General features: G+C 36.9%; 2 protein-coding genes across 10 annotated transcripts in view; both read right to left on the bottom strand.

Annotated features, from left to right (window-relative positions):
• Positions 1 to 15078, bottom strand: part of Asator (tau-tubulin kinase asator) — a 323859-nt gene that overhangs the window by 308253 nt on the left and 528 nt on the right. The gene's annotated exons all lie outside the window — the stretch shown is intronic.
• Positions 11987 to 15078, bottom strand: part of LOC138701601 (GDP-D-glucose phosphorylase 1) — a 114530-nt gene continuing 111438 nt past the window's right edge. The window contains exon 8 of the mRNA XM_069828660.1: positions 11987 to 12371. The gene's annotated coding sequence lies outside the window, so the exon portion shown is untranslated. The remainder of the gene's footprint in view (positions 12372 to 15078) is intronic.

Here is a 15078-nt window from a genome sequence, read left to right as displayed (position 1 = left end):
GGTTGGACTGGCCTGCACAGAGTCCTGATCTCAATCCCACTGAGCACATTTGAGACGAATTGGACCGGCGATTGAGGTCTCGGGAGATGCAGCCAACTTCCACTGTCCAACTGAGTGCCATGTTGCAAGAGGAATGGCGAGTGGATATCCTATACAAACTAGTGGAGAGCATGCCTGACAGGCTGGCTGCTGTTATAGCAACAAGAGGTGGTACCACGAGGTCCTAAAAGGGCAAAAACAGTGACCAACTACTTTTTGGTAGATAGTGTATTTGCAGAAGGTAATAGTTTTTTATTGTTCTATTTCCATTAAAGCTAGATTAATACCAATTTTACACATTAATTGATGTAAATATTTTAAGTGTACTCTATCTTTGCTGAAATAATACAAGTATTAACTGAGTCCATCGCTATGGCTTAATGGATACATTGTGTGCGCTTCCTAATCCAATCAGTCTGTAATTAGGCAGGAAGGTCTTAACTCTACCATATGAATAATGAATGAATGAATGAATGAATGAATGAATGAATGAATGAATGAATGAATGAATGAATGAATGAATGAATGAATGAATGAATGAATGGACGAATTAATGGACGATAAATAAATAATATTCCCGGTGTGGACAGAGATTTATCTTCACTCCACCGGATGTTTGTCCCTTGTCTTCTACTTGTCCTGTGACGTCTCCGAAATGGTCCTGCATCGTGCTAACCACAAGGCCAATCTTGTATGAGGGCCTGATGTTGGTACAATAAAATGGCCAAAACATTAAAAAAATATGTTGTAGCTCCTGTGGAAGTAGTATTCAATTGGAGGCAGAATTATGCAAACAATTAAATTTTGTACAAAATAAATTCTCTCCTTTTTTTAATTCGTAATATTGTTTCAAAATTACGATTCACATACTGTGTAGGTATCTTTTACCGGTTAATAGTTTGTCTCAAGTTTCTCTTACAATGTGCATATAATTGTGCGAATATTAGGTTAACTTCTCCGGTAAAAATAGTTTTGGGCAGTTACTGCACATATAATTTTATTTGTAGTATCAAAAATGACTAATTATTGGAGCAGATTTCGACTAAATCGAATTTACTCACGGAATTTCTTATAGAGAAACTTTTTTTTTTTCCTTTGGTAAATCATATTCCTATGTCGTGGATAATGAGTATGAACAAAACACATCTGTAATAAACTCAGGATAAATCGTTATAGGTAGGCAGACAAAAGAAGGCATGTCAAAAACCACTTCTTCAGTATCAGAGGCTTAAAAACGTATTTTCCCGTAAACAATCTTAAGTGATTGCAACAGTTCTATTTAATTCCTCGTATAATGAAAAAGAACATTAAAAATTAAATACATTAGCAGAGAATTATTCAACCGCTGTGGACTAACGGTTAGCATGTCTCACCGTGTAAAGAGCGGGTCCGGTTTCAAATCTTAATTGGGACAAGTTACCTCCATCAGGAGCGAATCCTGGGTAACTTTCGGCGCTGGACCCTGAACTCATTTCGCTAGCATTGTCACTTTCATTTCACTCAGACGCTAGATAAATTTAGCAGTTGATAAAGAGTTCTAAAATAATCAATAAAAACAAAAAATTGTTTAAAAAAGGTTATAAACATGAAAAAATATCTAAATATATATATATATATATATATATATATATATATATATATATATATATATATATAAACGAGTAAAATGTTTTAATGAACTAAAACCGACAAAACTGCAAGGTATGACATAAGCCACTTCAATTGACTCAAATATTAACAAAACGATTATTGAAGATATAACCAGATTCCTGATCCGATTCATCAGCAGTGATAACAATCTAATTAAAATTCTTCTTCACTAAGCCACCCCATTTAAAGCAGTTATACAGAAGCAGCGAATATTTTACTTCAATAACATCAGTCCAGCTCGTCTCTGTATTGTGACCTAGGTGCACGAGAATCACCAACCTGCGTGTCCTGCATTGCGTAATTCTGAGCACGAAACAAGACGACTGTCCCCCAGACACGCACGCGAGAAGGTTCCCGACTACAGGAGACAAAAAGTCAATGGCAATCGAAAAGTTCACTCTTCAGTGTTACTTTCCTGACTTTCTAAGATAACTTTAGTCAGTGCCGTCTTAACGCATGGGCACAATGGGCAGTTGCCCAGGGGCCCCATACTAATCTATGCAGATCAGAATGTAACACTAATTTTCCAATCACCCGTCTCAACATTCAAATCTCCTGCCAACTCGATAAAAGATGGAAAATTACGACTTGTAGCGGAGAGTTGGCATGTCTGACATCCTGAAGAACATCGACTTCAAGCCAATTATAAAGGCATTCTATGCAAATAAATTTCGCATAAGTTGTGTTCAGTTGTGTCTGATCAATAATAATAATAAACAATTCTTGGTAATTTCATAATGTACACCTGTGTTATCTCAGTCAGTATGATTTACCAACCAAGTACTATTTTTATGTTCAAATTTTTGTTTTTCAAGTTCAAGGTTCATGTTGTATTGTCCAAACCTTTGCATTTGCAATGATTAATCTTCGCTGTACATAATGTTTTTTTTTTTAATGCCGAAACAATGATTTTGCTGGAGGTACTAATAAACAATTTATTTTATACATAATTTACATTTTTACCCCTGTGAGCAGTTGTACAGGCAGGACCAGTGCATTGCTTTGCTCGGGGGCCTATAATGCTGTTAAGACTGCATTGCCTTTAGTAATCTCTTTTTCCTGAGAAGGAAATGTGGATATACAAGCAAAGCAAAAATAAGTAGACTACACTAGTCGTCTGGAATCTGAAAGCATAGCGGCCGTTAGCTTCGTCTGTAAAACAGAGAGTGCGCATGTGGCGTAATCCGAATCTCAGCGCTGAGCAATCTGATGGCATCACGGTGTTCCGAATTTCAACGATGACGTCACTGATGCTCCACCGGTGTCGCACCGGTGCCATCAGCTTGCAGAGGTGGTGGCAGTCTCCATCAGCCGTCATCAATGAATCTGATTGGTTCTTGTATAGGGCGGGAATTAGCAGACGAATGACATCGTGCACTGTTGTGTCATGGCGGTGTGTTCTGCTTTGGTTTTGCTGTATTGTTTATAATTAGCATAACGTAAAAAAAATATGTTAATGGCTTATGAACGAACATGTCAACGGACAAGTTATTACTATTGGTTCAAGAAATAAATTGTTTATCTCTCTTTTCTTTGAGCGAGATGACAGTATGTAAATTTCGCAAAATCTTGCTAACGTAGCACAATACAGCCGCCATGATAGCCATTGAACCTTCCAGCAGTTTTGTTCCTATTCCGCTGCAGCGTGACGTGATTGATGTCCACCGGTCCGGTGAGATTCGGAATACGCCATTGGGCGAGCATATACTACCTGTGCTGCTTCTACCCACCGCGTGACGCCACTCATTCTTGCAGATCCCAGGCGGAAAGAGTTACTATAGTTCTAGAGTAGAAGGCACAAGAACTTACGTAAATATGCACCATTAAATATTACACTTCTCCAGTCTAATTATTTAGTAGTAGACTATATTTTTTTCCTGTAAGCGGGCTCTTTAATTGTCACTTTTGCTGCGAAATGAAGAATCCCAACAGATACGGGAGAGGGGGCGAGGTTAGAAAATTAACTGTAATCTGGGCTCTTGAACCAACAAACGTAAAGATCTCGACAACAAACAAACAGACAATAGCTTTGGGATATCGTGTTTGATAAAAAGGACACATCCTTCACAAATTGAAATGAAACAGTCATTGCAATGAGTTGGAGACAATCTTTCTGTCGGAGGTTGAAAGAGGAACGAGGTTGATCGAGATTATTAAAGATGCAGATATAAAAGAAACATGGGTTCATCGTTTCATCATCATGCGCCGTTCATATCTTCCGTCATTTCGTTTCTCCTGTCCCCACTTTAATTACAATCTTAATGGATGCAAAAGTCAGAGATATGTTATTCGTTTAGATAAGTGTAGGCGTTTTTTTTTAAATGGCGCCCAAAATCACTTTATACTGACTAGTTCTTATCATCAAGAGCTAGAAGCTCCTACCATAGACGGCCAATACTGGTGTTCCCTGTTAGATACGAACAACCATAAGACTGCTTGCTAAAAATATGTCTAAGTTTTTATTGAAAGCTTAAAAATAGATTTTCTTCCAGTTTTCGTAAAAGCAGAGAAAGAAAATTCTATTTACTTCAAAATATTTATTACAGCCAGCAAAAGAGTAACAAAACTTAAAAACATTTTTTTTGGTTAAGTTTGCATAGTTTGGTTATGTACTAGTTATAAAACTAACAGTCTCGTAGTCCTTCGATTTTGATCAATATTACTAGTAGGATCTTTCAGATGTTACTGACAAGAACTTGTTTATGTGGATTTCGGGTTGAACATGAGAATTAAATCGTAGCCTATAGCCCACATGTACTGTATAATATGCCAATTACGTATAGCAACGTACAGAAACACGATCTTTGCGAACACCTTTGAAAAGATGACCTGAATACCATACACTGAGAATGCGGAAGGATCCAATGTCTGCTGTGGATTATTATTATTATTATTATTATTATTATTATTATTATTATTATTATTATCATCATCATCATCATCATCATTATCATCATCGACAACAATGACAAGGAAAAATTTTCGTGAAAGATTGTCATAAAGAAGTAGCATGTTCTATGTAAGTTCTCTGAATTCGTCGGGAGTAGATCAACTACCTAATTCAGGGAAACCCATTTAGGTTACTTGGACTCAGACAAGCATCCAGCAAATTATCTGACATTTGAGCGTTTCAAGGGAACTGTATACCTGGCAATAAAAACCCTCTATGAAACCCAATTGTGAAAGTTCTTATAAAATTAAAATGAAACAAAAATAAATTCCTTTCCGATCGATGCATTCGAGGCGTCACGTAAGCAACAGATCAGCCGTAAGACCGACACCTTTTCAGCTTCAAACCCACATGGCAATAAAACCGTTCCTACATGCCAACAGTTTCTACTAACAAAAATAGAATTCGTATAATTTATTGTGCGATTTTCTAGAAGTATGATCCGAGCAGCAATATTTGGTTCAGATTCGGACGTAGGCACAAAAAGTAACTAGAAAACTTCAACAAAAACTTAAACAATTATGAAGGATATAGAACAGAATCGCGCGCGTATGTGTAAGTGAGTGAGTGAGTGTTTATGTCAGGCCCTTTAATTTGTCGTCACTCGTCTCGACTCTACGAGCGTGGCTCACAAATGTCGCTAGTGCTGAGAAGCGTAGACCACTTAGTTCGTCAGAGGCTATCCAGAGTGCATCACAGGAGGAGGATCTATATTGCACTCATAGGCCTAATGATGAGGGTGGTGGTGGTGGTGGTGGTGGTGGTGGTGGTGGTGGTGGTGGTGGTGGCGGTGGTGGTGAGCAGAAAGAAAGTTTTTGAACTGCTTGTGTAACTGTGAATTTGCTTGCATTAAAAATGCAAATAAGACGAAGAGCATGGTCATAGGAAGAAAAATACAGAAGATAAACTTGCGAATTCTAAATAAGGCAGTAGAGCAAGTGGACAGCTTCAAATACTTGGAGTGTACTATAAGCAGTAACATGAGCTGCTTCCTGGAAGTGAAAAGGAGGATAGCAATGGCAAAGGAAAAGGAAGCTTTTAACAGAAAAAAGGAGTATCTTCTGCGGACCTCTGGAAAAAGAACTAAGGAAGAGACTATTGAAGTGCTTTGTATGGAGTGTGGCATTGTATGGGGCAGAAACATGGACATTACGACGAAGTGAAGGGAAGCGAACAGAAGCATTTGAAATGTGGATACGGAGAAGAATGAAACGTTTGAAGTGGACAGAGAGAGTAAGAAATGAAGCTGTGTTGGAAAGGGTGGGTGAAGAAAGAATGATACTGAAACTGATCAAGAAGAGGAAAAGGTATTGGTTGGGTCATTGGCTGAGAAGAAACTGCCTGCTGAAGGATGCACTGTAAGGAATGGTGAACGGGAAAAGAGTTCAGGGTAGAAGAAGATATCAGATCATTGACGACATTAAGATAGTCTACATGGATCATATGAGGAACCGAAAAGGCAGAAAATAGGAAAGATTGGAGAAAGCTAGGTTTGCAGTGAAAGACCTGCCCTTGGGCAGAACACTAAATGAATGAATGAATGAATGAATGAATGAATGAATGAATGAATGAATGAATGAATGAATGAATGAATGAATGAATGAATGAACTGGGACACGATGCGAGTCAGACGCCGAATCAGTGGCTCAACGCTGGCGCAGTCTCTTCCATCCGGGAGACACGGGCTCGACCTCCGGCCTGGTAATGATAGAATTTTTGGTACGCAAAGCAGACATTTCTGCGCGCTTTTTTTCCCAGGATGCTCATGTTCCTTTCTTTCATTCCATCAGCAGTCTCCATACTCCCCTCATTTCATCACACGCCGTCTGCAATAATATGGGAGGTAAACGGGTCTGAGCTAGGCTACCGACAAACAAGCATTTAAGGATCGTGGCTCCGCATCCAGGGATTTGCCACCAGGTCGCTTGCCATCATTTCGGCACATTGATATGCGTAGTTTCATTCCGTCCTACTACGAATATAATTTTGACATGCCCTGTGTGTAAATGACAACAATGAAGATGTTACGAAAACAACTATAGACTCTAGATAATAACGATCGATTATGATTCGAAAACTGTAGACTACAGATAGTAAGGATCAATTATTGTGAAACAGTACGTTTTACTTGTAAGTCTGTATCTAACCGTAATGTGGATGTATCTGCAAATTTACACACTTTCACAGTGTCGCCCTGTTGTTATGTTCTGTGTGTCAAGCAAGTCTTCAAGTTATTTTTCACAGTTTCTCTTAGAGAAATATTTAAAAATACTGAAGTCAGTTTAGTTCTTTAATGTTCACTTTAGTATGTTTTTGTGAGTTCGTCTTTTGGTTTAGCTTATTTAACCACAGAAGAAATACATGAAGTCTTCGTGGAACTCATTTTCCAACGCACCTCAACTAACTGAATGTACGTAGTTTGCAGATAACATTTCTGCTGAAAATTACACTAATAACGTCAATCTTCCGACCGATTCTCTGGGCCACAGCAACTACATTTGATAATGTTAGGACTACTAATGCGCCTCAAACATAACGCAGTAAACTGTATTATGAATTTTATAAACCTAATTCCCTCATTTTCACGGTAATAGATGCCTTAAAACACCAACATACCGTTACGTTGCTAAAAATTCACAGTACAGAAAAGTGGACGAGCTACATAGTATATAGTGCACAAAAGTAGAAAAAAATCGTTATAAAGCAGTTCGGGAATATAATAATAATAATAATAATAATAATAATAATAATAATAATAATAATAATAATAATAATAATAATAATAATAATAATAATAACTTCTTCACCTGACATAATTAGGAACATTAAATCCAGACGTTTGAGATGGGCAGGACATGTAGCACGTATGGGCGAATCCAGAAATGCATATAGATGTTAGTTGGGAGGCCGGAGGGAAAAAGACCTTTGAGGAGGCCGAGACATAGATGGGAAGATAATATAAAATGGATTTGAGGGAGGTGGGATATGATGATAGAGACTGGATTGATCTTGCTCAGGATAGGGACCTATGGCGGGCTTATGTGGGGGCGGCAATGAACCTTCGGGTTCCTTAAAAGCCAGTAAGTAAGTAATAATAATAATGATTAAACATAATATAATAAAGGGAAGTAAGTCATAAAGGAAATGAATAGCGATTTTCACATGCAGTTCTCGGAATTGTTTTTCTTTTTTTCTTCGTCTTTCGTTTTGTTTAATTTACAGTCTTTATCTCACTACTTATTTACGCTAAATTATTTTCCCTGACACTTGTTCTAGCTACTGAGGGACGACATACAAGAAACAGAACGGGTATTACATCAACTAGTGTCGCTTGTGAACCTGGTCGCTCGTCCTCTGATCATGCGCAGTGCCTCCTTTCAAATTATACTTTCCGTTGAAATAATGAACTCAATTTTTCAAGATGTTTATTTTTAAAATAGCAATATGAAAAGTATTGTTTTACTACTGAGGCCCCTACAATGTGTAACTGATGCTAACTCAACCTTCGGTGGTCCAATGTTCACGCGAATACTGACATGGGCAGTCACAACGAATGCAGGCAGACACAGCAGCCGTCCATTAGAAGAAGCCTGCAGGCCAATTACAAATCTGAGGCAGCTGAACCTCAATGGCCGATAGGAGTTAAAAGTAGCAACATGAAAGCGATCACATTGCGGGGGTCGGCGCCTGGAGGCATGTAAAATGTACACAAATCAGGCGTATCACAGTTCACACGTCAAGATAGAAAGAAACAAACACGCACTGTAGACGCAGAGCATTCAAAGAAATCAGAGACTCCAAATTTGCTGGGTGGTTGTACTTCAGTAGACGATAGAAGAAGCGAGGAATCTCGGTAATTACTTGGTTATTTAACGAAGCTGTATCGACTAGGAAGTTATTTAGCGTTGATGAAATTGATGATAGCGAGATGCTATTTGACGAGATGAGACCGAGGATTCGACATAGATTACCTGACATTTGTCTTACGGTTGGGGAAAACCTCGGAAAAAACCCAACTAGGTAATCAGCCCAAGCGGGAATCGAACCCGCGCCCGAGCGCAACTCTAGATCGACAGGCACGCGCCTTAGCCGACTGAGCTACATCAGTGGCTCGTAATTATTAGTATTATTATTAATATTATTAATATTATTATTATTATTATTATTATTATTATTATTATTATTATTATTATTATTATTATTGGGCGGCCGGGTAGCTCAGTTGGTAGAGCAGCTGGCTACGGACTGGAAGGTCCGGGGTTCAATCCCAGGTGGTGACAGGATTTTTTCTCGTTGCCAAACTTTCAGAACGGCCCCAAGGTTCACTCAGCCTTCTATAAAATTGAGTACCGGGTCTTTCCCGGGGGTAAAAGGCGGTCAGAGCGTGGTGCCGACCACACCACCTCATTCTAGTGCCGAGGTCATGGAAAGCATGGGGCTCTACCTCCATGCCCCCCAAGTGCCTTCATGGCATGTTACGGGGATACCTTTTTTTTATTATTATTATTATTATTATTATTATTATTATTATTATTATTATTATTATTATGGGAAATGCCTGCTGTTATTATTCGGTTGAGAAGCTTTTGTCATTTAGTCTGCTGTCAAAAAATCTGAAAGTTAGAATTTGTAAAACACTTATATATTACTAGTTGTTCTGTATGGTTGTGAAACTTGGACTCTCACTTTGAGAGAAGAACAGAGATTAAGGGTGTTTAAGAATAAGTTTCTTAGGAAAATATTTGGGGCTAAGAATGATGAAGTTACAGGAAAATGGAGAAAGTTACACAACGCACAACTGCACGCAATGTATTCTTCACCTGGCATAATTAGGAACATTAAATTCAAACGTTTGAGATGGGCAGGGCATGTAGCACGTATGGGCGAATCCAGAAATGCATATAGAGTTGGGAGGCCGGAAGGAAAAAGACCTTTGGTGAGACCGAGACGTAGACGGGAGGATAATATTAAAATAGATTTGAGGGAAGTGGGATATGATGATAGAGACTGGATTAATCTTGCACAGGATAGGGACCGATGCCGGGCTTATGTGAGGGCGGCAATGAACCTGCGGGTTCCTTAAAAGCCATTTGTAATTATTATTATTATTATTATTATTATTATTATTATTATTATTATTATTATTATTATTATTATTATTGACAGAAAGAAAGAACAAGGAAAACATAGGGAATGAAAGCAAAGAAAGAAAAGTGTGTCGTCTCGATGTTTGGCCAAATTACGAGCGTATGATGCATTGTGACAGAAAACGGACAGCATAAGAAGCAGAACACACGTTGATATGAAGACATAGAAGGCGTTCTGAACCTGGTGCTCGCGAGCACCACTGTGCTCTTTTAATGGTATTTGATGCTCTTGTTATTAGAGTAAAAATGTGCTCGCGAGCACGAACGCTCCTGAGATCCTTTTTTCAATGCAAACTTTGTTGTACGAGCAAGAACAAACAATGTTCGTATCCACCCATTATACTACTTTAGTAACCTACAGTAACAGGTTTTCCCGTAATTCATACTGTATAACCCCTTTCAATTCTGTGTGGACTTAATCAGAAAAATCAACATAATTCAAGACAATAATATGGCTGCTCGTGAGAAACTTCAATTGATAGATCTCCTTGGCGCTGAAATATTAGTTTTAAAAGGAGAAATGAAATTAATAATCTTTAGGAAGCGGAAGATACAAAAAGGTTCTAAATACTGAGGAGTGTTTCTCGCAGATGTGTAGCTATGTTCGGGACGACATACCTATGCCAAAGAAAAGAAACAAAATAATTAACTTTTTCACTTATGAAATACCTCCATAAGAAAGCGAGATGACGATTAATTTATTGAATGATATTTAAGCGCCTTATCCTTGGACATCATTGAAGTTCATTACCATGGTCTTTGTTTTAAAAATGCGTATTTTATTTATGTAATTTAATCATGTATTCATATATTAAATCTGTTCAATTTTATGGTGCTCGCTCATTTAGTATTAGTACATGTGGGCGGTGCTCACTATCTTAAAAATATTGAGAACCCCTGGCCTAGAATAACACTTAAACTCTCAGTAACAAATAAATACGAATAACATCGTATATGAGAGAGAATCTGAAGCCATGTGTGTGCCACGCACGAACTACTGCGTGTGTGTGTATGTGAGTGTGTTTTTTTATAAATACTTTATTGATTTCCAGCATGCTCCATTACAATATAGTAGTACTACATGCACTTTTTTCCTTTTCACTCTATTACATTTACTATATTTAGGCTTATAGGTATAATCTCAATTTACTAGTCTTTAAAGTATTCCCTATATAAAAAATTTGAAGCTGTTAAAGTTTATATTATTTACAGAGGTATTAATTATGTTAGTTGTTAGTAAATTACATTTATGCCATTCTAGCATTATAAACAGGTTGTTACTACATCCAATATCGTTCGTAATCGGCTTACTATAGCACGCGTGCCAATAAAAGCAATGACGTTTTCGCTTTGACGTAATACCGGAACGCTTGCTATCTTGCTTACCACTTCTACGCGCGACGTAACAAGAAATGAAATGCAGGGCAAAAGGTAACGTATCATTTATTTGCAATCTTTAACAATTTTGTATCACTTTTGTAATATAACATAAAACAGTTCTGTGGTTCAGAGAAACATTAACAAAATAAAGGAACATATGTAACATAACATGCAAAGTCATCTATTTGTCTTTATTCAGTGTCAATGCCAGGCGCAACTAATCGATACGAACATATGAAGACTCTGTCAGCTATGTATCCCGAATTTCTTTTATAATTTATTTCATACAATTGTAATGCTAAGATGCCATAAAGTGTTGTATATTTCCTCAACAATAATTAGTAATATGCCAAAAATATATATTATTTACATAGGGTTGAAATTGTTTTGGGTATTACTAAATTACTAAATCATATTTTCTTATTTACATAACCTTAATTTTCTAGCCTCTAAATTATTCCTATACCATGATATGTAGTTTGCCAAAGTGAAAATTATTTACAAAGGCCTAAAATTGTTTTATGTATTACTAATTTACATTTCATAGTATTTTACTGTTCAATTCATAAGTAACTCTTGTATACACGTAACTTTTATTTAAATCAAATAGCTGTATTCTTTGTAGCTTGTAAGTTCATACATATGCATGTACAGTATACTTTTTGCTGGTTGAGTGGAAGAGAAGGTCTTACGGCCTTAACTCTGCCAGATAAAATATATTATTATTATTATTATTATTATTATTATTATTATTATTATTATTATTATTATTATTATTCTTTTATATATTTACATAACTTAATCTTGTAGCGTATGTTTTAATTTCTATGAACTAACTTGTAGTTTGCCGAAGTTTATATTGTTTACAAATAACTTAAATTGTTTTAGGTAATTGGCCATTAGTTCACTTTTTTCGACTGGCCATTTTCCACCTAAATGACTTACACTTTTCTTAAGTCTTCCTCTTTCTTGTTTCAAAAGTTTACACTCCCATATTAAGTGTGTCCAATGTTTGTGAGTTTTGGTTGCAGGGACATGTTGGGTCATCTAATATGTGTGTGTCTGAGTGTGTGTATGTGTATCCAATGCCTACCCACTTCACTTCTTGTGATTCGGGTTCCGCATATTGCGGATGGATAGCTGGACTGTGACCCATTTTCTAGTTGCACAGCACTTCGGCGGGTCACGCTGTACGTGATGTGTATCTGTGGAGAGTAGAAATACTATAACTGTCGAGCTCAATTGAGTCCAAAGGAAGGCTGCCATGTCAAAGATGAGGTAAGATTATATTATCGCCCAGATCACATACAATAGATTGATCAGCCTTATGGGTTTTGAAGGTAACGTTCATCAATTTCACTATGCAACATAAGACAGAGGTCGGTTGAACACCTAGTGTAATCATGAAAATTTACACTTTAAAAAAATCTGTCTGAGAAGGAAAGACTACTAAATTTAATTTCATCACACGGTTGAAAGATGCAAAATTTTCTTCTATGGCGAATCCTCGGCGTCATCTCGCTATCACCAATCCCAGCAATACTAAATAACCTAGTAATTGATACAGCGTCGTTAAATAACCAACTAAAATTATCTCACAAGACTTTCTGTAGCGTTAAACGATCGTTATTACATAAAATTCTTACCTTGCAACTAGTACGTGTAGCGCAACATAATAAATAAACTAGGTATAATTAGGGGCGTGATTCTATGGTGATTATTTTACCCTGATTTTGGCGATTAAAATGGATTCATTTCGGTGAATACTTCGTAAAAAAAACATGGAATTTCATGCATATTTCGAATCCCAAAGAAACTTAAAAAATAATAAAATAGTTTTTTAAAGTATTATTGAAACAATTCCTTTGAAACTAACAGAAAATTGTTTGCATCATTAATTAAATTCACAATAATTCAATTTCATTCGACTCTGACGGGGTGACGGAACTACTTTCTTGATCACACGAAAGCAGTTGTTGCGGGAAAAAGAAATGACCGTTGTCTGCGTGCGCTACTCTCTGGAAATAATCCCTGAAATTAAGCGCACATCATTTCCACATATCACAAGTATATAATTCTGAATGAATAAATATGTAGAAATGTTCATGTATATTTTGTAACTAAGAAAATTTTTACTCTTCATTTAAAAGAAATAGTTATTTTTCGTGAGAATTCTCCATGAAACCTACTTTTGTTCAATATATCGTGATTATGAAGTAATTTCGTGAATTTATAGATTTTGCGAAAATCTGCGAATATATTTCACTTAATTTTGGACTTTTACTAAGGGATTTGCATTTTCTATGCATAAAAGTTATTAACACATTTCGTGTATATCGTTAATATAAAAAAATTACACCCCTAATTATAATATTCCTTCACTGAGTGATGCTGCAGGGCTGCTATTACACTTCACTCAAAAGACACAATTAACAAGTGGTTCGTAAACACGTGAAAACACCTTAGAATCTATGTATTACCACTACGGTGTAACAAAATACAAATCAACAATCAATGCTTAACATATATTCGTCAAAGAATGATACGAGATATCATATGATGTTATTTACTGTTGAAGTAACGTATGGCCTTACTCATGAGATGTAAATGATAGAGGTAATTAAAACATAATCTAACCATCAAATGCTGGAAATCTTTCACGTACCGGTATCGAACATTTTTCAGCATGTTAAATGTCGATTATAACAGAGTTTCACGATACGACGATGACTGAACAATAACGTGTTAAATGGCTGGATAGACAGAAATACCTGTAAGAAACCTAGCCACAGCCGTTTCGTTATCCAAATAACTAATAGAAAAACTGATTAGCGAATTTTCTTCAATTTGATACGAAGACATCTAATGATTGAGCTACGGCTCGATTTGTCTTTGATGTCCACTTTAACACTTATTATAAAACATTACCTTTTTTCCACAAATTTTAACACTTTTAAAGTTTTAAATTTTTAAGAAAGTTTTATATCTAAGGCTAGACCAAGGATTAACATTCAAGAATAACCGACGCTCTCTACCAAGTGGTCAGCATAACATATGTTAATACAACAACATTCTAAATAAAAGGAGTACCGTACAATAATTGTACTTTATTTAAACCGTGGAGCTACAGTCCGTGAAGGGCCCAGACCGACCAGTCGGCTGCTGGCCTCACGTCCACATGCCGAAGCAGAGATGTACGATCATCCAACCAGAATGGAGGTATCATGTGGTTAGCACAATGATCCCCCCAGCCGTTGTATCTGGCTTTCGCAACCAGATTTCGCTATTTATCGTAGCTCCCCAAGTGCATTACGATGCTGGGTGAGCACCGGTTCCATACACTGGCTTAAATTTCATGAGAAAATGTCTTCCCCCATGAGGACTCGAACCAGCGCGTATTCCATAACGCGAGTCCTACGCAGGATGCCTTACAGCACGACGCCACAGCGCAGGACATAATTGTATTTTGGCTACAGAAAAATAAATTGTCTTACAAGCAGCAGCAAAGTCGAGAACTGCTAGCAACAGTGAGTTTCTGAGCATTTTAGCAAATTTCATCTCCAATGGAGTGATGTCGATAGTTGAATGTGTATTACTGAGATGACCGAAGTCAGCTGTCAGAATACAGGTTTGAACCTCATAAAAAAATCTACTTAATCGTTTTGTACATTACATGGTCTTCCGGATATCGAACACCGATCATTTTTGGGGGAGATGTCAGCACAAACGATAGGTACAAAAATAAAATTTAGGAACAGCAAAAGTCTTTGCCCACGTGACCAATTTTTTCATACAAAATTTTACTTTCGTTTTAAGAAATTACATAAGAACCGACTTGAAAAATAAAACAAGTTTTACAATTAATTGCAAAAGTCATGAAGAAAATTCTGGTTATTACAACTATGTGCTGAG

This window comes from Periplaneta americana, chromosome 6, assembly GCF_040183065.1.
Source record: "Periplaneta americana isolate PAMFEO1 chromosome 6, P.americana_PAMFEO1_priV1, whole genome shotgun sequence".
In the NCBI taxonomy this organism is placed as follows: domain Eukaryota; kingdom Metazoa; phylum Arthropoda; class Insecta; order Blattodea; family Blattidae; genus Periplaneta; species Periplaneta americana.
Note: the sequence above shows the minus strand (reverse complement) of the source record. Positions and strands in the feature narration are given on the sequence as shown.